We start from the raw sequence: 22,645 nt of genomic DNA, 5'->3' as shown, positions 1-22,645 counted from the left end.
ATAGTAAAAAAAAAGTTTTCTTGTTATCAGATAGAATTTAATGTGTTTCAAAATTGTACCCATTACCTCTTTTCCTGTCAGTGGGCACTGCTGAGAACAGTTTGACTTCATCTCCATTCCCTCCCATCAAGGAAGAAATACATGCTGAAAAATTCCCCTTGAGACTTCCCCCCACCCCCCACCTAGTTGAGCAGTCCCCAAACTCTCAACCTCTCCTTATATGAACAATGCTCCAATACCTTAAACATCTTTGGGGCCCTGAGACTTGCTTCATGCCCTTTTTATTCTGAGAACTGGACACAGCACTTCACATGTCACCTCATCAGTGCTGCACCATAGAGAGGAAGATCAGCCTCCCTCAAACTGCAGGCAACTTACTTAAAATTGCTGCATATTTACTCAGGTAGGAAGAAGAGATCATATATAATCACCTGGGATCTCTTATTTCCAGTGTTAAATTTCTAATCAAGTAGAACATCATCTAGAATAGAGCACGAATTGGGCTGTCAGGACCTTTGGACATCATCTGGTCTAATGCCATTGCTCAAAGCAGGTCTAATGTTAAAAGTTAACTCAGGCTGCTCAGGGCTTCATCCAAAGAAAGCCTGTGTTGTAAGGATGGCAGTTGTCTCAACCCCTGACTATCCTTATTGTGAATTAATTTATTTAGGTCCATTTGGAATCTTCCTTGCTCCACCTTGTATACTTTCTCATATATATGAGAAAGTCTTTGTCACAATCTTGGGATCATGTGACATATTTCTTTGCTTTTTAGGCAGAGTAATAATGTTGTTTATCATATAAAAAATTATAAGTATGCTCAGTGTGAAAATTGCCTTTGATTTGATAAGAAACAACAGGAATCAAGCTATTCTTATCCCCATCAGTTACCCATGAAAATGATCAGCCATGAGGTTTTGCATTTCTACCATGAGGGTTTTTCTTCATCCTTACTGAGCTCTCTATAAGAAGCCATATATTAGCCCATAATAGCACTTCTGGGATATATATAGCATTTCTTAATGCTTACTCTTCTTTTATAGCCTAAAGTAAAGTAGCAAAGCAGGTTGCAAAATGCCAACATCTGTATTATTAGGCCATTGACAAGTACGTAAACAAGAAAAATGCATTCAAGAAGCACTTCAAGAGAAAGGTAAAATTGTGTCACAAAGTGTTCCAACTGTGCTGAACTAAATTCCAGGAACTTTTAAAAAGTAAGAGAAATCAAGTTCCTACAGACTTTATAATAATTGGCTGCTAGTAAAGAAGAGAGAATCAAATAAGAGACTCCAGCAAGGGAAAAATGAGCAGATCTATATTGTTAAACGTTTCCTTAGCACACTGCAATACTGGTCAGCCATAGCACACACTGTCTCTTCCCAGCTAGGAAAACAAGAAACAAGGTCATAGCAGTGGGAGGGGGAGATTGCCAGTGCAAGGGAAAAAAAAATCATAACTGTGAAACAAAATTGACTAGAAATTGTCACAAGCACGAAGGAGACAATTTAACTTTAGTCACTTGTATACAGAGGTTGAAAGAAAAAAAATATCTGATTTAGAATATATTATTAGCTGACCATTAAACATACTGAGTGAAGATCTTGTGACCAGTTTGACATACCTCCCTGGAAACAGCAAATTTAAGAACTGTGATTATAGTCTTCAGAGGTATTGCAAGTTTAAAAACAACAATCTATCTCAGAAGAATCCAAACTTATCAGCTAAAAGCAGCTGTAGATTTAAGAATTAAGTGTGATGGGCATATTTTAAAAAGGTATTTTCCTTCTGTTTCCTTGATTATTTTGTCTACTATTCTGGATTTTTATTTTGAAGAATAGTTTGAATAGGCATGATTACATGTATCAGACACAAACATATCCAGAAACTTCCCAGAGGAAGTGAGACAAACTTATTTTACAGACCAAATGGTCTGTTCAGTTACCCCAGTGTCCAGTGTGTGAACTGTGATCAGCTGATGCTTTCTGGTTTGTTTGGGTTTTTTAAGGCACAGTACAGGTATAGACAGCCATGTAGCTGATTCTTCATGCAAATAACCCAACTGACATTATTTTGGCTTTAAAGGCATAGAGTCTTTGTTATCATATAAAACTTTGTATTGTACCACAATGGTCGGTTTTTTTTTTAATAGGTAATTGATTTTTGATGAAGTGGAGTTAGCCTTTGAAGCATCAGATTGCTCACAGGGAGTGATGCAATTGCAGGAAGTTTACAAGAAATAAAACCAAGGTTTCTGTGCCTCCATTTGCCTGTGTGCTTAGTTAAAAACCAGTGCTCTGTGGTGGATCTCTGGGAAACTAAAATACTGGTGCTATCCTCAACCTCTCCTGGTTTTATATCATGGCACACTAACTTCCACACACTTTGGTCCACTGTATTACATCTCCTTCACCTTTTTATAGGGTATTGGAAAAAAATGTTTTGTTGTTCTTAGTATGTTCTGTAGGCTGCAATGGAGCAGACATTATTTCAGAATTGCTTGATTGTGGAGAACCACTGGGCATGACCAATGCAGTCTTTTACTACTTTTTACTTTTACTGAAGTCCTATGCTTTATATAAATTTCTAGCAATACTATGTTAGTACAAAATCTAGCAAGCCTGTGTAAGTAGAGCAAGTAATGGTGGTGTGCTTTGGTAATATCTTAAAGAAGATGCATAATTTGAAAAAATCACCTTGGTTCTTAATCAGGTGTTCTCCCTGCACCACGAACATCTTGCATCATCAGAATTACATTTTTCATCTCCAGCCATTTACTTCTGCTGTCTCTGAATTAATGGAAATCCCACTTGTGTTGCCATTTCTGTTATTATATAATCTCCAATACTTCTTAACTATTTTATCTATTGCTTTCTGATTATATGCTTCTGCCAGTTCAGTTTCCTTTTATGCTGCTCTCTACAATAGTATCACCTGCTTATTCTGAGGCTTCTCCAAAGAAAATCTGCTCTGCAATTAATGTTGCTTCAAGTCTCCCTGCTACTCCACAATGGAAAGAAATAAATCAATCAGTGATACTCAGAGCTACATTATCAGAAAAATTCCAGTGGTGTACTCATGCACAGAGCACCTGATACAGCTGTTGTCTGCATGGGCAAGACTATGTCTCCTCCATAGACTTCCAGGATCTGTAGGTCACAGAGCAAACACGTGGTCAATTTGATGCATGTATCTTTCCAGGGGAAAACTATTTCTATAACAGTATGAACATAGGTTTCAAATTTGCTAATCAAGTCACAATGTAGTCTATGCTTTTTCATAAGACATCCTAATGTCTACTTGCTATAATTCTATTACTTTTTAAAAAATCCTTGTTTCTGTCAGTAATATATATCCTCTTCCATTCTATACTGCATTGTACACACATATTATATAAAAATATCTATTATAGCTAATTTTCCACTCTTTTTCCCCCCCCAATTATCGAAGCCACTTATATCAACACATACAGCTCAGCTAAACAATAACCTGAAGTCCTGAAATAGTTTTATAGTTTCATCTCTCAATTTCCATGAAATTAAAAGATAAATGAAAACAATGGAAACAAAGTGTAAGAAACCTCCAGTGACTCCTACTAAAATCGTTACTAACAGATTTTGTTTCTTACAGTTGAAAACTGGCAGGAATGCAAATCAAATTGTATCACACATGTCAAACAGCCTCACAATTATGCAATCAACTTGCACTGCAAATTAAAAACAAGACTTGCTACTAGATCTTAAGTCAAAACAAATTTAAAATGTCAATAAGCTCAGCAAAAGCAATCCTCAGCGAATCTACTCATGTCTGTTATGATGGCAGAACCAGAAAAGAGGGGCTTGAAAGGAAATAGAAAAGTAGCAACCAAACTGCCTCATCTTTTACAAGACAAATTAATGACATTCACAATGTCTTAGGGAGTTAACTACTCTACTGCAATCAATTTTCAACAGGAGTTCTGTTTCCTGCTCTCTCAAGAATAAAACCTTTAACTTCATAACACAGTGTTGGGTGGATTCCATTTCATTTGAATTACATGGGACTCATTCATGGGAACTGTCACTTTGTCAGCCCATTAAAAGAGTCAGCTTCATCAGAGAAAACCTAACATAGATACCTGTGAATTGAAATTGTAAAACAGAGAATGTTTCTTCTGGATAAACTAAGAGAAAATAGGGGGCAGACCAAGATACCAAGCCTAACATCCTCCTATGATCTTCTCTGACAGCAATTTAACATCAATATGTATATAGAGAGCCAAGGTCTGTGCAGCAACATGTTCCATGTGATCCTGTCCATCCAATCATATGACTATAGTCACTATGGAATTTGGCCTACTGAGTCAGATAAAAAAAACTTTCCATAAGAAAAACCTAAAATAAAAGCTTTTTAGGTATTTTAAATGTTTTTAATAATTCACATTAACAAATGAGAGTCACTGCTTATAATACTTCACTGAAAGCATTATCTTGAAATTCTAATAATTTTTATCCATGATACTAATGGTAACAATCAGCAAAATTGATACATGTAGTTGATTCTTCATGTGAATGTGCTAGTTTTGAGACAAACTCAGGATTCTACCCAGAACCTATTCTCAAGTGAGCAATCAGCCCATAACTTGGCATCATCTGCCAGCTCTGCAGTGACATTAGCTTAGGAAGTTTGACTGCTGGTTTGCCCAACCTTAGTTCCATGACTGCATGAAACCAAAAAAGTCTGCATAAATGGTGTCAGTGTCCAACATTATCATCACTGAGTTTTCTAAAGAAAAGATGTATAAAACAATTCTCAAGTATGCAAAATAAGTTTGACACTGTTTTTGCAATTACAAAATCCTGCCTTTCAGACTCTGCCTGCATGTAAACAGCATATTCTTGGTTTACATGCATCTAATCAGAATGAACACAAAATCAACCAAAAACTGTGAGACCTTGCCTATCATCCCTGCTCTTGAACTTCCTCTCGTAGTACTTGGAAGCCTGGAGTCAGCACAGTGCTAATGAGATCATGTGGCTTTTAGCTGAGTAGGCTGTGGCAGTTTGGACTCCCTGTTTTTAGGATTCTTGACAGAGCAGGGCTGAGTCTTTCTCAGAATACAAAGAATATACACAATCCTGACTCTACAAAATCGTACTGTTTGCTGAAGCTCATTTTCACATTTCAAACTCGTCCAGTCTCATCAGCTAGACATGATTGTGGACTACTTTGCTACAGAATTCTTTAGGAAGAAAGTGTTGGTGACAAATGTAGCTAATACTTCAGGAGATTACATGCTTTTGGGTCTAAAGTTAATTTTTAAGCATACCAGACAGTACAGGCACAGCCCTTCTAGAGATCAAGATATTTGAATACAACAAAATAATACCTGTTTTGGTCCTTAAATATATAATGGCACTTAATAAAAGCATCTAACAACTGTACAAACTGGATCATTGTATCAAGAATCTTGTTTTGTATATAGAAAAACAGATCTTCATTTCCTCCTTACAAAGAATCACAATCTTGCTAAAATCACTACATATACCCTGCAGGTATACCTATACTTAAATAGCAGGTTAACAATATTTATATCTTTAGCCTGGTTTGTATAAACATTACTATCTTCACTATGCATGCACAGAGTCCATGCAAGCCTACACTCCTCATTAAAATAGTGACTATCAGCTTTTATCAAGCTTTAGTGTGGAAATCCATGCAGGAATGTAAAGATATATGCAACCATCACCTCCTTATATATTACAAAGGTGTATAAAATCAGTAGAGAGCATGCATCATTCTTTACTATAGTTTCATAGCTCATTGTTATTTCTAATCTGCATTGCAAGAGTTCCAAGTTCTATAGTGACTGTCAAACACTAAGAGATTCTATGAGATGAAATTTATCACAGATATAATAGCTCAGCTTCAGATTGCCAGCTGCCTTTTCACTGTATCAACACATTTGAAAAAGCACAAACATACTCAAAACATTTTTACTTGCAAAATCTTTCATATTTTGTAATGAACTGAGCTCCCATAGATGCTAAATACATTTCAAGAGTAGTTTTCTAAAGCAAATGATAAATTATGCTAAAGATACCAATTTCTGACCTTTCTACATTACTACAATCTGTATGCACTTTACTGAGTTTTTTTAGATTTTTTTTAGATTTTTTTTTTTTTTTTTAGATAATTATGTTCTTCAGTGCTGTAATAACTTCAGATTCTAGAGGCATAAAGCTAGAAGGTTTCACCTATCAATCCAATAGCAAATCTCACTCCATTCCCTAATCTAATATCCTTGGGAAGCTTTTAAAGGCATAATACTCTTAAAATTATTTCCCTTTATGACAAATGCATAGATGGGAATATGAAATTTTGACAAGGAATTTGGCTTATGAGAACTTGTTGATACATGTAACACATAGTCTGCTCCGATCATCATCGTGCTGTCTATTTAATAATTCACATTTAAATACAAGGCCTCAGTTGCCACAGCTCAGTAGGAATAAAATTAAGGAGATTTACATTTTTCCTGCTGAGAAATCTGGAATTCTGTCTGTTTTATCCTGTGTCTTTTAAACTTGTCAGAAACAGTGGTGCCATCATAACTCTCTATCAGTCAGGAACTAAAGTATGTATTTGGGAGCTGTGTCTTCCATTATACATCAACTTACCAAATTCATGACAAAAACCATTGCTACAAAATATATCTAAAACAGGTAATTTCAAACACAGACTAGCAATTCACAGTTTTACCTGATATATTTAAAATCTGTTGTACAATTTTCTTCATTGCATCTGTTTTTCTTAACATTTGTACCAGTGAAGCAATACCTTTGCCCTTTCTTTTTCTTTACACATCAGTGTATAGTACAAAAAACTCAACAACAGTTGAAAACTGCCAAGAAGAGGTACTGAAATTGCTTTCTTATAATCCTATTTAATGCTAATGTCACTCAGTCAATAAGGACAAGCTAATGAATTTCAGTAGAGAGACTTGATAACACTCCTGAAAACTAATGCTTTTGGTACAATTAATGTGGTGCTAACAAACCACATAACAAAGATAGCCATAAAGAAGAGAAATGGAAAGCATACTGGTTTGTTGTAGATTGATTGCGTCCAATCACTTTTTTGAAGAAGGAAAAAGTAACTCCATAGTTTGTCTGGATCTTAGGAACACACCTACCTAAGTCTTTACATACAATTTTTACTCAGTAAAAAAGTCAATTTTACTATGTTTGTTAGACCAAACATCCTTGCTATGAACATGATCTCTCAATGGTGTTATTGTTCAAACCACTGTCACTGATGTAAACAGGAGCCAATTTAAATGGCACTTAGTGGCCAAAGAACAATAAATTGTAACCACTTACAGGAATACTGCAATTTATTTAGGATAGACAAAATGCAATGGAGAGTCCTGCTTCTTCAATAAGTGTCTTTTTTCAAAACAGCAGAACACAGAAACATTAGTCAGAGAAGATGCAAATATTTACTATTAAAAAGTGAAAGGTACATGGTACTCTTAGCACATAATTTTCTCCTGTCTGTTTATGTTTTTATCATACAAAGTGCTTGAAAGTCACTAAGGTGATTAAGAGATTGGAGCTTCTGTCATTTGAGAAGAGGCTGAGAGAACTGAGGTTGGTTAGCCTTGCTCAGAGCAGGTTCTTAGCAATGTGTATAAATACCTGATGGGGGAAGTAAATAAAACAGAGCAAGAGACTTCTCAGTATTTTCCAGTGACAGGACAAGAGGCAGTGGATACAAACTGAAACATAGGAAATCCCATCTAAACATTAGGAAGAAAAATCTACTTAGATGATGAACAAATTTAGAATTTATACAAGGACAGACAGAGAGAGAGAGAGTTGGGACTGTTTAGCCTGCAGGAAAGAAGGGTCAGGGCAGACCTTAGCATCTGTAAATTCTTGATGGAGGAAGGAGTAAAAAAGAGAGAATCCTAGTGCCCAGTGAAAGGACAAGAGTCAATGGACACATATTGAAACATGGGAAATTCCACTTAAACATCAGAAATAGGTGATTTTTACTGTGAGGTTGTTGGAACACTGGAATTATTTGCCCAGTGTAGCCTCCATCACTGAAGATTCAAAACTAAACTGGATAAAGTCATGAGCAATCTCCTCTATTGATCCCACTTTAAGTAGAGGAGGTGGAATAGATGTGCTCCAGAGGTCCTTTCCAACCTCAGTGATTCAGGAATTCTGTGAAATACTAGCTAGAATTACTCAATAGGTCAGGAATATGTTCACTTCATGCAGTTTTAGGCTACCTACAAACAGAAAGTGTATCAAGTGTTAGCCACCCCAGCTGAGTCTGACCTTATCAGAGGTGAAGGCCATGGTGAGTGCTGGGCTCTGGTCTCACACCATGACATTGGTCTCTCCTGAGAGCAATGGTTATTAGGGATACACCCAAGTCTGCACTGGCTCTGTCACCTAAGCATAATAATATCAACCAAACAAAAGCCACTGGGTTCTCCTAAAAATCAGTACAAATTGCAGAGCAGCTTTGTGTCCATTCTCATTTGCTCCATGACATGTCTAAAAATTTAAGTTATGAAAAAGCTACTATTCACTAATTTAAAGACAAAGCTACCAGTATAGTAAGCTTCCTGGAATAGTGCAATACAGCAAAATACACAGTCCTGGTTAACTGGGTTAATGGCTGCTTTGCATGGACCAACTTTCCTCATTTTTCCCTTCATTCAAGTTTTTTTCTATTTCCCATCTCTCTTCTGCATTCCCTTGCTTCTGTGGGTTGCTACATTTCTTAGAGGCAACATATTTTAATTCAAAAATCTGATGAACAAATTTAGCTTCCAAAGAAATAATTGTGTTTTGAAAATAGTATAGCTTTGGGGTAGAGATGTTATTCCATGGTGTTTATGTAACAGGAGTCTAAATCCTTCTCAAAGAGGAAAACTCAACCACCTCAAATTGCAGAAGGTATCCTCTCACAGAACTCCACATAATCAACTAAGTTTTATATTCAGTTCACTACTTGACTTTAGAACACCTACAACCCAATTGTCCTAGAGGAGGATGCCATTTCAGAAGTTAGTAACTCAGGCTGGAAACAGGCTCTCTGTTAGGTGTGGTTCAGGATGAGAATGAGGGTAGCCAAATTTAGGGTCCAGGCTATGTATTATCACAATCCAACTCTAGGGAAATCTAGGCAAAACTCTATGGACTCAAGCTTTAATTATGTCTATTTTTTGCTTTTCTGAAAGCACCAAGGAAATTATATACCTTAGGAATTCTGGGGCAACTGTCAACTAGTATTCCCCTTTAAAAGAGCTCTGCTGAGCAAAACAGCCACAGAGGTGTGCCCTTTGGTCTTCTGTGCATAAAGGAAGAGTCTGTGTGTATTTTGGGGCAGAGAGGGCCAAGGGAAGACAGAGGATGGAAAACTGTTGCCTGTACAAGAAAATAAATCAGAAGAAAATCTAAAGGTTGACTGCAGTATTTAGTAAAGGAGTAAGACAAAAGCTGTTAAAAAGAAAATAATTTGTCTTTTGAAAGGGAAAAGCAGATCCATTCTTTGAACTGGCTAACCCCATTAATAACAGAAATGAACAGATATCTCAGCATAATCTACTCACACAAGCTTGGTCCCACTTACTGAAACACCTGACAGTATTTTTATTGGTATTTAACAAAACTGGCTAGATTACATTTAGGCAAATATAGCCAAATATATCCATCTAGCTAATACCTTCAGCTGCAGTGGAAGCATACCCTTTTGAGAGTCCATCTGCTCTAAAAAGTCTCCAATATAAACTGTGTTAAGAAAAGGATGCATTACTGAGCCTGTTTTACATAAAGACTAAAATATTTCTAGCTGTTTCCTAATAAATTTTTGATATCAGCAACACAGGAAGGCATGACTGCCTAGGAATTAAGCCTCCAACTCTCAAATTCCAATACAATGTGTTAATCACAACATTAGTCTTCATCTGAATGTTAATTTGACATGCATTTAAAATAGACAGCTAATCTCTGAGGTGAGAGATTTTATTTTTAAAAAATAGCCATACTGAAAACTTACTGAAGCCTACATTTTGCCTCATACTGCTATTGATACCAGCTCCTGAAAATAGTCAAGATATTGGCAGATAGCTTTAGAACAGGATTGGCAAAAAATTAAGAGTTAACTCTCAAATTTTCAGCATATGGAGGCAAGTAAAACATTTTGCAAGATAAAATATTTGAAGATAAAAAGCTGGATTCTTCAGAACTTCATTCCTTATATAGTATGTGTCCATGTATTTATAGATACAAAATTTTATATGCTTGTGACTGAAACAGAACTTTGTGTTTTAATTGCATTTTTGAATTTGGTTTTAAGCAAGAGCAAATGATCACTTAAGATGGCAAAGATTCAGACCCATCAAGTCATCATTCTTTTTCATATTAACAAGCATCTCATGAACATAAATATTGCTGTTTACACAGTCTAATCCCACACAATACCATCATGACTTCCTGAAACAAGTTATTTTTATGTCTCTATGATGTATTTAAATGTACTTTTACCTCTGCTGTGATGAAGACATTGTTTGTTAATGCATATCTAGAGCTGATATAGTGTTTTACAGCTATACATGACTTATTAAAAAGGAAATAAAAATGCCAAGTTATGCTCATTTACAAAGCAGCAGTTAATATTAATAATCACTGAAAGAGAAATACTGTCTCATTTTATGTTTGTAATTAACTGAAAGTGTTTTTGGTTGGAAATAGAAGAATGCTGTTACAGATTCACTCTGCAGTGAGGTTTAAATATAGTATCTTCATCATTGCACTGTTTGCATCATGGTGCAAATGTGCTTGTAAACTACTCCCATTCCACACATGCACAAGTACCACAGTCTCCCAATAACCAGGAGTGAAGACATCAAATAAAGGATACCACCAGTGTCCACAGTGCATTGATAACTGGGAGAACCAAGTGTCACTCCTTTTAACTTTTGTAATTCTTATGTGAGAAAATTCCAGTGCATTATCTAATACAAGTGTGCTGGAAGCCTGTGGACTATTCAGAACTGAAGTGGTCCTCTGGTCTACTGCTCTGCTGCACCTCTCAGTCCTAAAGCCACAAAGATGGCATTATAGTCCCAAGGGTGTTTTGTTGTGTTTGCTTAGGTTGTGATCACTGCACAGGCAGAAACTGCTCATTTGAGACCCAAATTTCTGTTCTTTTTCTAGTCCGTTCCTCACACTTCCCAAACTCAGGATGGTTAGACACTGTAAGTACCTTCTACTCTGTCTAAAGTACTTCCCATACTTCATAAGCACTCAAGCAAACTCTCCACAGTGGAGTCAGTGACTCACTTCACTAGCATGTGAGCAGAGATGGGGAAAGAATAAAGTTTTTACACAATATTCAAACAATGTTATGTAAAGAAAACTACTCACATGAGGAACACTAGACTGCTTACATCCCTACGGACTCTGTGTCAACAAAAATAACAGTAACCTTTTTTCTCTCTATTCCCAAAACAACACTGAGAGTAAACCTGCAAAACTCAGTAAATTCCAGCAAAAAATTCAGTTCCACCTGAGACTAATGCCAAATATGATTTTTCAGATCTCATTTCTCTAAAAAAGGAATGCATTATGTTAGACAGGAGTAGGCAGAAACATAAGACATTTAGTCAAAACATCCAAAAGGCTCCTGCACAAGAAAATTGATACTCTAGTTAGAGAATGTTGAGGATTATGTAATGCACACAACTGTATAAGTAGTCTGTTTTCTGCAGTGAAAGGAATGAAACAGAGTACTTACTGACCTAAATACAAACTTTTGTCCAAGACAAACACAAATTCTTATTTTTCAATTCTTGAGCAACTTCAATGGGACATACAAATACATACCTTGAATATCTTTTATATGTGGATTTCCTTCTCAGTCCGAGTTAGAAATATTCATCTCCTGCACCACGTGACCTAGGAAATGTGTTCAAAAGCACCAAGGTTATCTGTAAAATACTGTGCTCCTCCTTCCTGAAAAATGTTATTGAGATGCTCTCTATGGCTTTTTATAGCTTAAGTCTCAAATGCTTAAATCCTCCTGCTAAATAGCTGTGCTGGGCCTGGCTAGGACAGCATTAACTTTCTTCCCAGCAGCTCTCATAGCCTTTTACTTACCTGCCCAAAACAGTGCTGACAGCACACTGAGGCTCTACCTATTGCTGAGCAGTGCTTGGCACCAAGGCCTTCTCTCTCACTCCCACCACAGGGAAGACTGTGGGGGTGCAATAAATTGGGAGAGGATGCAACCAGGCAGCTGATCTGAACCAACCAAGGAGATATTCCATGCCATGTAACAATACCACATTCAGTCATGTCAAGGAATAACAGGGAGGCTTAGGGATGTTGGCTGCCATTTTCTTGGAACTAGCTGTTCATCAGTCTTCCTGTGGGATAACTGTGGACAGTGATTGCCTTTGCCCCACTTGTTTTCTTTCCTTTCTCAGATCTTTCATCTATCCTTCACTTTATAAACTTTTAGGGTTTTTTTACCTCAACCCCCAATTTTTTTTCCTTTTTCTCTTCCCTCATGAAGAGGGAAGTGAGCAATTTGTGGTGCTTAGCTGCCCACTGGACTTAACCCACAAAAACAACATAATAAACAAAATGAGTGATTTCCCACCTTTCTGTTGTGCTGCCTGGTGATGTATGAGCAGGTACTGGGGCTTTATGCACCCTTGTGACTAAGCCTGGATTTGTGTTACAAGCAGATATAGGCTGTCCCATTTCTCCATGGCCAGATGCAGATGTGCATGGTATGACATGACCAACATCCCTGAGGGATGGAAAGAATGCAGGAGTGGGCTGGGTGCCAGATGAAGTACTTACCCAGGCAGCATGCAGCTCAGTTTCTAGTTTGCCTACAGGTCAATTAGCATAATCAGAATAATTTTGTGTAACACTATACATTGATTATAAGTTGTCAGCATAAATGCTTTCAATGCATTTGCCCCAAACGAAATTCTACACAAAAATTCTAACCAAAACATAGCCATGTACTGCACATGCTTCTCACCTGGGGGAGAGGATGTGTGAAAAGACTGTGACAAATGTTAGGGACATTGTTTACTATGCAGCTGGAAGATGTTTACCATTTATATGGTAATAAATTCATTATAAGAAATCATACAGATTTATGGCATAATCTCAGACAGATATTTATATCAAGTTATTAAATATTCTTATGACAGGGAATATACTAGATACAAATGATAGTATTTTTAGGTGTCATCCCACTAAATACTTGACTCTTTTACTGCACTCATAGAAAGGTATCATTTGTATTGCTGAATATTCTTAATGTCCTCTCACTGAGCATTAAAATGCTGTATTATCAAAAATAAAAACCACTTTGCATTAAATTTTCATACATAAATTTTATGGGTAAAATAGAAATTATCTGTACAGAGTCTAAGTTAGAAGCCATTGCAAACAATTTTCCCTATTGACTATAAGGGTATTTGAACCCGTGGTTTTTGACTCTTAAAAAAAACACTGCATCACTGTCACACATGAAAAATATTATGAATAGTGAAGAACTAGTTTAATCTACTTCTTAGAGCAAACTGAGAGTCTCCTAAAGGGGCTTAAAGATTGCTGTACATCTGAAGCAAAGCTCTATCTTGCATACCACTGAAATACTGTACAAAGATAGCTTAAAGAATGTGGTTATTAACAGGGATATTTATTGATCATAACAAAATATTTATTTTCTGTCAGTGGTATGAAAAAAAGTGCCACAATGAAGAGAAGGAGACTTAATGATAGGAATCCTGACTTCTCATGGTTCCTAAGCATATGTTAGTTTTATTTACATGACATACACCCCTGTGTTATTTTAGGGAAGCTGGGCATACAATTCCACACAATATTTATTTTCTCTAACCTTATTTTAAAAATAAATATGAGCCATTCAATCGAGTCTGACTTTCTTCTTTCTGAAAGAATTCTGGAATGCTGATCTTGGACCATTCTGCACCTTAGCTAGTTTGTTTTCATTAATGGTTAAAACAACACATCTTTTCTGGGTTTATTTTTAAAGAACATAAAAATATAAATGGAGAAGGGTTTAATACAGAACAAGCAGGGAACAGTATTTTTACAGAAAACTTAATGGCTAAGCAGATGTCTAACCTACTTTGAGACCAACATGTTATGCAAATACAGTACACAGCTCTCCCTTGTACCCCAGGGCTATCTTTTGCAGGACTAGTTGTTGCTTTACTTTCCACATACTTTTTGAATACTACTCCTCGAAAAAGAAGATAAAAGAGCATTTAAAATCTAAATAGTCAGGTATTTTACAAGAGATCCCATCATGCCGTTATAAAGTGCTGACAAACCACACTAAACATGCTGTACTTGAAAATGTCTCACCTGATTAATGCCATACTGCTGTCTTTTTGTTATAGATGTCCCTCTGTTCTGCTTTTTCTGAATTAGCAATATGAATTCTGGAGAATTTCGGGTAATTGCACAAAGAACTCTGAGCCAGGACTGTGTGCAATTAAACTTCCAAAAGTTACAGCCATGATTGACTGCAGAACTCTTACTGTAATACATATCAAGTAAAAAAAGGCCAATCATCTAATCTGAGTTGCACTAAAAATATTAATTTTCTCCTGAAGTTCAGCAGATTATTTTGACTAAAGCATCCTTCTTAATTTTCTATTGTAAAGAGTGATCTACAAAAATCATTACTAGTTTCAAATGCTGAAAAATTAAAAATACTTAATATTAGTCTGAGTTAGTCTGTTTTTTATTACCTCACTTTCTAAGATAAATAATTTGATTTTCTTTTAATCAGCTAGACTGAATAATCTGGTTTTGAATATGACTTACTTTATCTCAAATATTTCCATTTAGTTCATGAAAGATAATATCAAGAGATGGCTTGATTACTATCTGGAAGTGCCACCTTAGCTTTACTTTTACTAAGCTGTTCCCCCACCATTCATGATAAAGCATGTGTGCCAAAGAACTCTATCATTCTTTTAGATTTTTTTCTATACAACTTCCAAGTTTTCTGCATCCTTCTCGACGTGCAATTGCCAGAATCAAGTTCAGAATGAGTGGTGATCACAGCATTAACAACCACTGAATCAATGTGATTCAACAACTGCTTGATATTCCCCTTGTCCATTCATCTAAAACTACCAACATTCTTTTGTCTCCCCTTGACACTGGCAGCTGATTATACTATGACCCTTCCAAACTCCTTTAGAAGTCTGGGCTTTGTGAGGAAAGAATGAGGCACTCTGTAAATAGAACCTACAAATAGTTTCTACATAGTGATTTCTCCTTTGCTATCTAGCCTATTCTTCTATTTTATTATTTTAGATCTTAGCTCTGGAATATGCACATGGAAGTGTCTAAGGCTTCTATTTGAACTCATCTAATATCAGAGAGCTTAATTAAATTTATATGGAATGTATCAATTTTAGACTTACTTCCATGTGATATTTTCTGCTGTTTCCCTCATGAACAACTGAACACTGCAGACTCATTTCTGCAGTTTTAAGTGTGGAAAGAGTTGGCAGGATATGATGCTTAGCCATCCCCATTTACATTGTTTTGCTTCTACCTCCTTTACGATGCTTTTTTGATTTTTAATTTTGATAATTAAGCTGATTCTAACATTTGAATCAAATGTCTATTGTAGAGAAATCATGATTACATTACTGTAAGAAAAGTGCCAGATTATGTCTCCATTTCATTTTTACCATTTTTACGGGTCATTACTCAAGGTTTTGTGCCATCTTGTTAAGCAAATTTTTTAGTTTAAACTAATTTTAGTTTGTGTCATCTTGTTAATCTAATGAGTTTCTCCTCTCCCTGCTCCCTGTTCTTTCTTCTGGCTGCCCTGAACACAGAACTAACAAACTTCTGGTAGCAGCACTTTACATCAGCTGACTTTGGCACTTAGAAACAATGAGATCATGGCTTGAATTGCAGTGCAGTGGATACTGAACAGGTGTTTTTATGAAAGAGCACTTAGAATATGGAAAACATGCATGGAGACCTTCCAGTCCTCTGTCTTGCAATTTCAAAGACAAATGTTTTGAAATTGAACCAGAAAGTTCACCTACATAAGATTAAAAATAATCAAGCCATTTCTTTAAGATTAGGTGACTGATTCCAGTCAGTAAACTTTTGGCCTGACGAGCCTTTACACAGCACAGTTCTGGAGATAATTAAGAGTAAAAAGAAATTAAAAAAAAATGTAATTCTAGTACTATGGAAGCGAAAAACAACAATTAAGGTTTTCTAAATTTAAATAAAATTTACTGGGTTTTAAGCATATGATTTTAAAAGAAAGACCCTTTTGCTTGCTTTGTGCAAATTCGCAGGTTTAAATTTAGAACTTCTGCAATAAGTATAAAGGATTCAAATTGTGGGCCCTTAAATTAGCAGGAATGCTTACTAGTGCCTTCAGTGAAAATTAAGTCAGAAATAGACCAAGGTATTTTTTAGGTGAATAATGACAAAGCATTGTTTAAGTGTGTGCAATATTTCAATCTTTTCAGTGTTAAAAAAATGAATTGTATTTTGGTTTTATATCATGGAGATTGAAGAATTCATCTCAAATAGTATTTACAAATGGTTTTCCTTCCTACATCCTAAGGAAGAAAAAATATCATACTCAAAACATTTTGAGTGGAAAAAAATCTAGCACTAGCAAGTTGACCTAACTTTTTGGCTAGTTTTCATATTTAAAAAAAAAGTTTTCTTACATAACTTTCCTCACATATAAGACACTTCATTTGATTAAAGGATGAAACATATCTTAGTGGATATCATGTACAACAGAATAGGAGCTATGCTAGTAAGAACCCATTTAAACATAGTTTTTCTAGTAAAAACTAATCTTTGCCTGGCCTGCACAGACTCAATGGACCTATTTTACATGTTATCATCTATGCTAAGTGAGGTTTGTCTTCCAGAGCAGACAGTGACCTAAATTCCAAGGAAAATATTTAGAATTTCATACCAGAACTTGAACTCTAAATTCTTCCAACAATCCTTCTGTGATTTTTTTTCAGCATACACAGGTTTCTTCTTATTCCAAAATTTATCTTCTACTTGGATTTTGATCAGTTCCTTGTGTTTGTGAAAGAAGGAACATGCAAGGAAAAGAAAAAGAGACAGTGAAAAAATAGACCTCTGAATATGAAGTCTTGCTAACTCAGAAGCGTTGTAGAGAAAAACAAGCATGAGACCTAAAAAGCAAATGTCTGTAAGCATATGGTTATACAGGCAGCAACTCCAGCCCTCCCTCCTCCCCTCAAAAGAAAATATTTAGCACAGGAATACAACTCTGAAGAAGCCTCAGTCATTAAGTCCAGTAATGCCTGGTGCAGGCAATTGCAATGTAGTTGAGTCCTGCAGGGACATCCTAACCATGAAGGTACTTCACACTGGTATCCTGCACAGATCTGATCTACTGCCTTTCCTCTAGAGAAGGAATACAGCCTAAGCATCTCCTCCTGCAGCTGTGCATGCTCCGAAGAAATAAAAGCACAAGCTGTCAAAGAGGCTTTTTCAAAGATCTTTTCCTATGTTAGGACCACACAAAAAAGTTCTGGAGTTCCTGGTCATATTACACTGATTAATTTTGGTACATAGTGAGACAAGAGCAGCAACTGCACAGTCAGCAGTTGGATTTCCATGCCCTGTTTAACTTAAATGGAATCACTGCTTTCCTTGTATTTAATATAGGTCCAGAGACTGAGGCCTACAGAGCTGGTGACTTCCAAGGGAATGATGCTCACAGGAACATAATAAAATGAGTAATAGTGGAGCATCAGGTTTTTTAGTCACTATTTAAAACCTGCGCACTTAGGAAAAAAGTGGTCAGAAAGAAGAGACTACAGTTTAGGAGTTCAATTAGCCTGTGAGAAGCAATATAGCACTTCATGTAACATGAATGAATGAATGGCCACAATCATTAATGCCAGTGTTCTACCACTCTTACACACCACACTGAGCTACCTGATCTACTCCAACCTACAAAGAGCTCCTGCAAAACAAACTTCTGAGGCTTCACTCAATACAGGATGCTCAGCAATGTTTATGCTTTTCTTACCTGTAGGAAAGTACATGAATCAACATTTAACTGTCAACTGCCACTTTCAAGGAATGAGAGGTTTTATTGCTGTGACCAGTGTAAATTTCACCTACTCCAATAAGCACATTCAATAACATCCCACCCACTGATGTATAAGAGAAAGCTCTGCATTGTCTAGGTTCAAGTATTGTGGGCTTCTTTCTATTGTCCTAAACTTACACTAGTTCTTCCCAAAACTCTGCCTTTCTTCATGCAAATTCCATATTCAGAACTCATCCATACGATCACTATCACAGCTTCCTAAAGAACACTTTCTTTGTTTCAATAAAGTATTTTTAATGAATCCTGTTTTAATGACAAGGAAAGTTGCAAGACGGTTGTACTAGCAGCAAGATGTGTCTGTGCTGGAAGCTGACTAGAAACCATACTCTAGCCAGGGTTCTGTTCAGGGTAGCACCTAATGGTGTTACCATGGCACTGAGCCACAGCTAATATGCTCTGTCTTTATATTACACTAAACATCAGCAGATATCTTCTTAGTTTTTTCAAGCTCGGGCAGCAGGAGCTTACATCTGCTAGAAAATTACACAGATGCACCTCAAAGCATAATTCCTTTAAGAAATAAAATAGCACTTTTGTACTTCCAAGCAGCACACCCAAGCATTTATGGAACAATATACCTGTATGACTAATGTCTCTCCCTGAACTCAATTTGTCCACTATAATCCTTTGTTTAAATACCCAACCTTTAGACAAATTAATATCCTATACATCTTCATGAAGCCAAATTCAACAGGATTCCATACCTAAATGGGGCCTTTGAGATCATTATAACTTCAGTAAAAATTAGTCTTCAAAAGAATTGCAGAGAAAAAAAATTTGTCCCTTTGCACATATGTGAACTTCAGCACTGGTTTTAATATTATATTTACTACCAAACAAATTAGTATAGACAGTTATGGCTTTTTTTAGTATTTTACTCCCAGGTGTTTGATAACACACTCAGTTATACCCACTCATTCCTCCAGTATTTCAGTGCTCCCCAGATAATAATAAAAGGATCTTCTCCACAACCTATTGAACAAGACAACACTGTAAGCCATAATTTACAGATACAGAAAAGGGAAGTATAGAAGTCTAGGTCCAAACTGTTTCAAGTACTCTCTATTTCCACACCCCTGATGTTCAAAGGTTCAACTTTTCAGGACAATCAGTACTCAGTAAACAGCTCTGTTTCACGCTATTTTGATTGTACTCGTGATGTCAAAACAAGGGCAAATTTGGCTACATGTGTCTCACAACTGTTAAAAATGAAAGGCCATCTGTGAACTCCTGACCTACATTACCTAGCCAGCAAAAAACACTGATTCAGTATGCAAGATACTAGCCCTCCAAGGCAGAATTCAACTTCCCTGAGCTGGTTATCCTTTGTCTTCCTGCAGCATTCCCCTGTGCCCATTCTACACTTGCCTGCAGGTGGGAAGAGGGTGCTGGGGAGAAAGCCTTTCAAGAACAGAAGTAAGGAGCACTACAATGGATAAATTATGGCCACACCAACAACCTAAAATAAGACATGTCCTAACATTTTGGCCCTTTAGCTATATTAGAACAGTTTAATTTTTATACTTCACCATTTCCAAAATACAGGAATTCTACTGCTAAGTTACTATGGCTCCATGCAGTCTAAGCTGTCAGCAGTTGGACTTCTGCACCTGTCAAACAGACTTCACCTTTGTGAATAAACAGAATCAATACCAAGCCAGAAAGCACTGAAGTGAGGAGAGGTTCTTGGCTTGTTCTCTCTGCTGTTCAAGGAGGAACAATGAAAGGGAAAGTTCTACTCAACGACTTGGCTGCAGATACTGTCTTTGGAAAATATTACAGGCAGACTCTCACCAACCTCACCTAAGAACATATATAAACTCAGATTATTTTTTTCAATGGCCTATACTTAGATCTAACAATTCTATTTTCACAAGAACAGCAAAAAATACATTTATAATACAAGGGCTATAATTCAAACAAATTTGAGGTCCTGGCTCAATGAAAAGGTTACCAAAAACATTTCTACACTGGGGAAAATTACAACTTCTCCTTATCTTGTTCTTGGAATTATTTAATAACTGACAATTTTATAAGCAATTCAAGGCAAGGTCTATGGTAACTTAGCTAAAGTAAGTACAAGGAGTATTTGTGGTTACTCATTCTACAGGCATATTCAATAGTGGGATTATGTCAAGTGGATAAACTGCAGCTTAAGTTACAGCAGTTTTCATCAGCTAAAGCTAATGTTTAAAACTATTTGTATTTTTATGGGTTCTTCCTTTGATTCATGAGAGTCAAGACACTTCCTTTGAAAACATACAGCAAAAATTACATGGTAAGTAGCTATCATCCCTTGTAAGAAATTTCAGTCAGCAGTGTTATCTCATATAACCCACCCACTCCAAAAGATGGAAACTGTAAATACAAAACTCCAATGTTTGGCAGATGTTTGCAAATATTCTTTACTTATAATACACACTTGAGAAATCTAGGTATAAGGCTGCTAGATGGGAGAGTGGGGAGGATTCTCTTCTGCCAAGAAAGAAGTCAGATGCAGAGTTTGTATCACATAGTCCAGAACCACAGAACACCAAACTTGCTGCAGCAACTCTAATCCATGTGACCCAAGCACACTGCTAGTGCAGTAGCCTAGCATGCATCCAAGAAAAGAAGACAGGAGATTACCTTCAGTAAATATTAGAGAACTGTTTTTTACATGTATGCTGTTCTATTTATGCTATTCTGTCAATGTTACAGACAAATAAGCAAGACTTGCACTGCCAGAATGCATCCCCCACTTCTTAATCCTCATCACCAAGTCAAATGTAGAAATGAGAGTTCACACATCTTCTGGATATAAATATACTTAACTGGAGATACTGTCTAGTGTGTCTCCAGCTAAAGCCTCCAGTGCTCTTCTGGTGGGAATGATGTGTTTTCCTTCTGCCCAGGACAGAGCACTACCTCAGAATTTCTACCCACACTAATATTTATAGGTGATAACCACACTTTTCATCAAATTAGCTGTTTAATTGCCATAACAGAAACAAACTTACAGCAACTCTTCCAAACTTGGACTAAACCTATAGTTAGATGAACAGATCTGATCTAACAGACCAGTTGTACCACGAAGAAGGGAAGCACCACTCTGAAGCTTGTTGATCCATCTGTAAGTCCATTTAATACTCTACAGCAGCAGAAAACTTCTTCCTAGTTTCTTGATGGCTTAATTAAACTTATTTACTAAACTAAACTTATTTATTAAACTAAATTTATTTGGGAGTTTAATGACTGCCAGGTTTCAGAGAGCACTGGCCATAGCAGCAGACTTCCTTTGTTCTAAGCAGTGGTTGTAGATGTCTTCTGGAACTGCAGCCCTACCTAGTTCATTGTTTGCTTCTATTGTTCAAAACCTGAGGGAGGGTTTGTATGCCCAAGAGTTTTTCCCTATTGTACTAGTGGATGTACTAAGAGCTTTACACCTTGAGAAGCCAGGTGTAAAGAAAAGCTCCTCTGTTATAAGTCTCACTGGTTTCACAACAAATAAGCTGAAAGAGCTTCTCTGCAATTAGTGGCAATTTTGAATTGGAGGCTAATCCCAGATAAATTTGCATTTTAAATTTTCATCAAGGAATACACAAAAGTTACACATTGATAGTAGAATTTAAGCACTAGCCTGTGAGAGACACTAATTGTCACTGAGTACATTATTTCAAGTAAACCTAATTGCACTCTCTGATCACAATCCACTAAACCCCAACCCCCACTTGTACTTTTGGTAAATATGCATTTGGGATGAAAGCATAAAAATTTACTTTATCTATGATATATCTAAAGAGTTAAGATGGAAAGCTGAAAAATATTGGTTTGATTAAGCAGCTCTTCAAAATCACTTTGTATGCAGAGAAATTCTACAGCCAGAATCAACCAAGAATACTTACTCAAAATATCATTTATATCACATAAAGGATCTTTTGTCTCTACAGCTAGTACTGATGATTCTTCAAAAAAGTAAACAACAATTTTATAAAACCATGAAAGAAAGAAACATCTTTAACTTCATTCAATACACATATTGGCTATTTAAGAGATGATCTTCCATCTGAAAGAAGAACTGTGTTTTCACTATGAAATAATCAAGAGTCTGGTTTCTTATATATTTCGTTCTTCTTCTTAAGGAAGGAAATAAATATAATTACATTAGCTTTAATCAGTGGTGACACTTCTCCAAGAATCACTCAAGACTTTTATCTCAAGATAACTACTTTTTTGTGGCAGAGAGAATTTCTCTCTCTGACTGATCTGATTAGTAGAAACCAGCACTGAAATCTATCTCCAGAATATTTAAATTTTGGATGTCCTTAATTTAAGGTACTTTGTTTATACACAAAGACTTTAATAGATGTAACACAATGCAAAAAAGTCAGACTGAATTACAAGGGGTTCCCCAAGAGCTTGTATTTCAAACACTAAGCTGCAACAACAGGTGAGC

The 22,645-nt window shown here is 36.3% G+C and overlaps 1 protein-coding gene across 2 annotated transcripts in view; it reads right to left on the bottom strand.

Annotated features, from left to right (window-relative positions):
* The window catches only part of PCGF5 (polycomb group ring finger 5), a 65,738-nt gene that overhangs the window by 38,376 nt on the left and 4,717 nt on the right, over positions 1–22,645 (bottom strand). The window contains exons 2-3 of one of the 2 annotated variants that reach the window (XM_056494701.1): positions 17,032–17,141; positions 11,886–11,957 (exon numbers count right to left, since the gene is read on the bottom strand). The exons of the other annotated variant lie outside the window; for it this stretch is intronic. The gene's annotated coding sequence lies outside the window, so the exon portion shown is untranslated. The remainder of the gene's footprint in view (positions 1–11,885; positions 11,958–17,031; positions 17,142–22,645) is intronic. 2 annotated transcript variants of the gene reach the window in all.

Source organism: Oenanthe melanoleuca, chromosome 6 (genome assembly GCF_029582105.1).
Source record: "Oenanthe melanoleuca isolate GR-GAL-2019-014 chromosome 6, OMel1.0, whole genome shotgun sequence".
NCBI classification, from domain to species: Eukaryota; Metazoa; Chordata; class Aves; order Passeriformes; family Muscicapidae; genus Oenanthe; species Oenanthe melanoleuca.
Note: the sequence above shows the minus strand (reverse complement) of the source record. Positions and strands in the feature narration are given on the sequence as shown.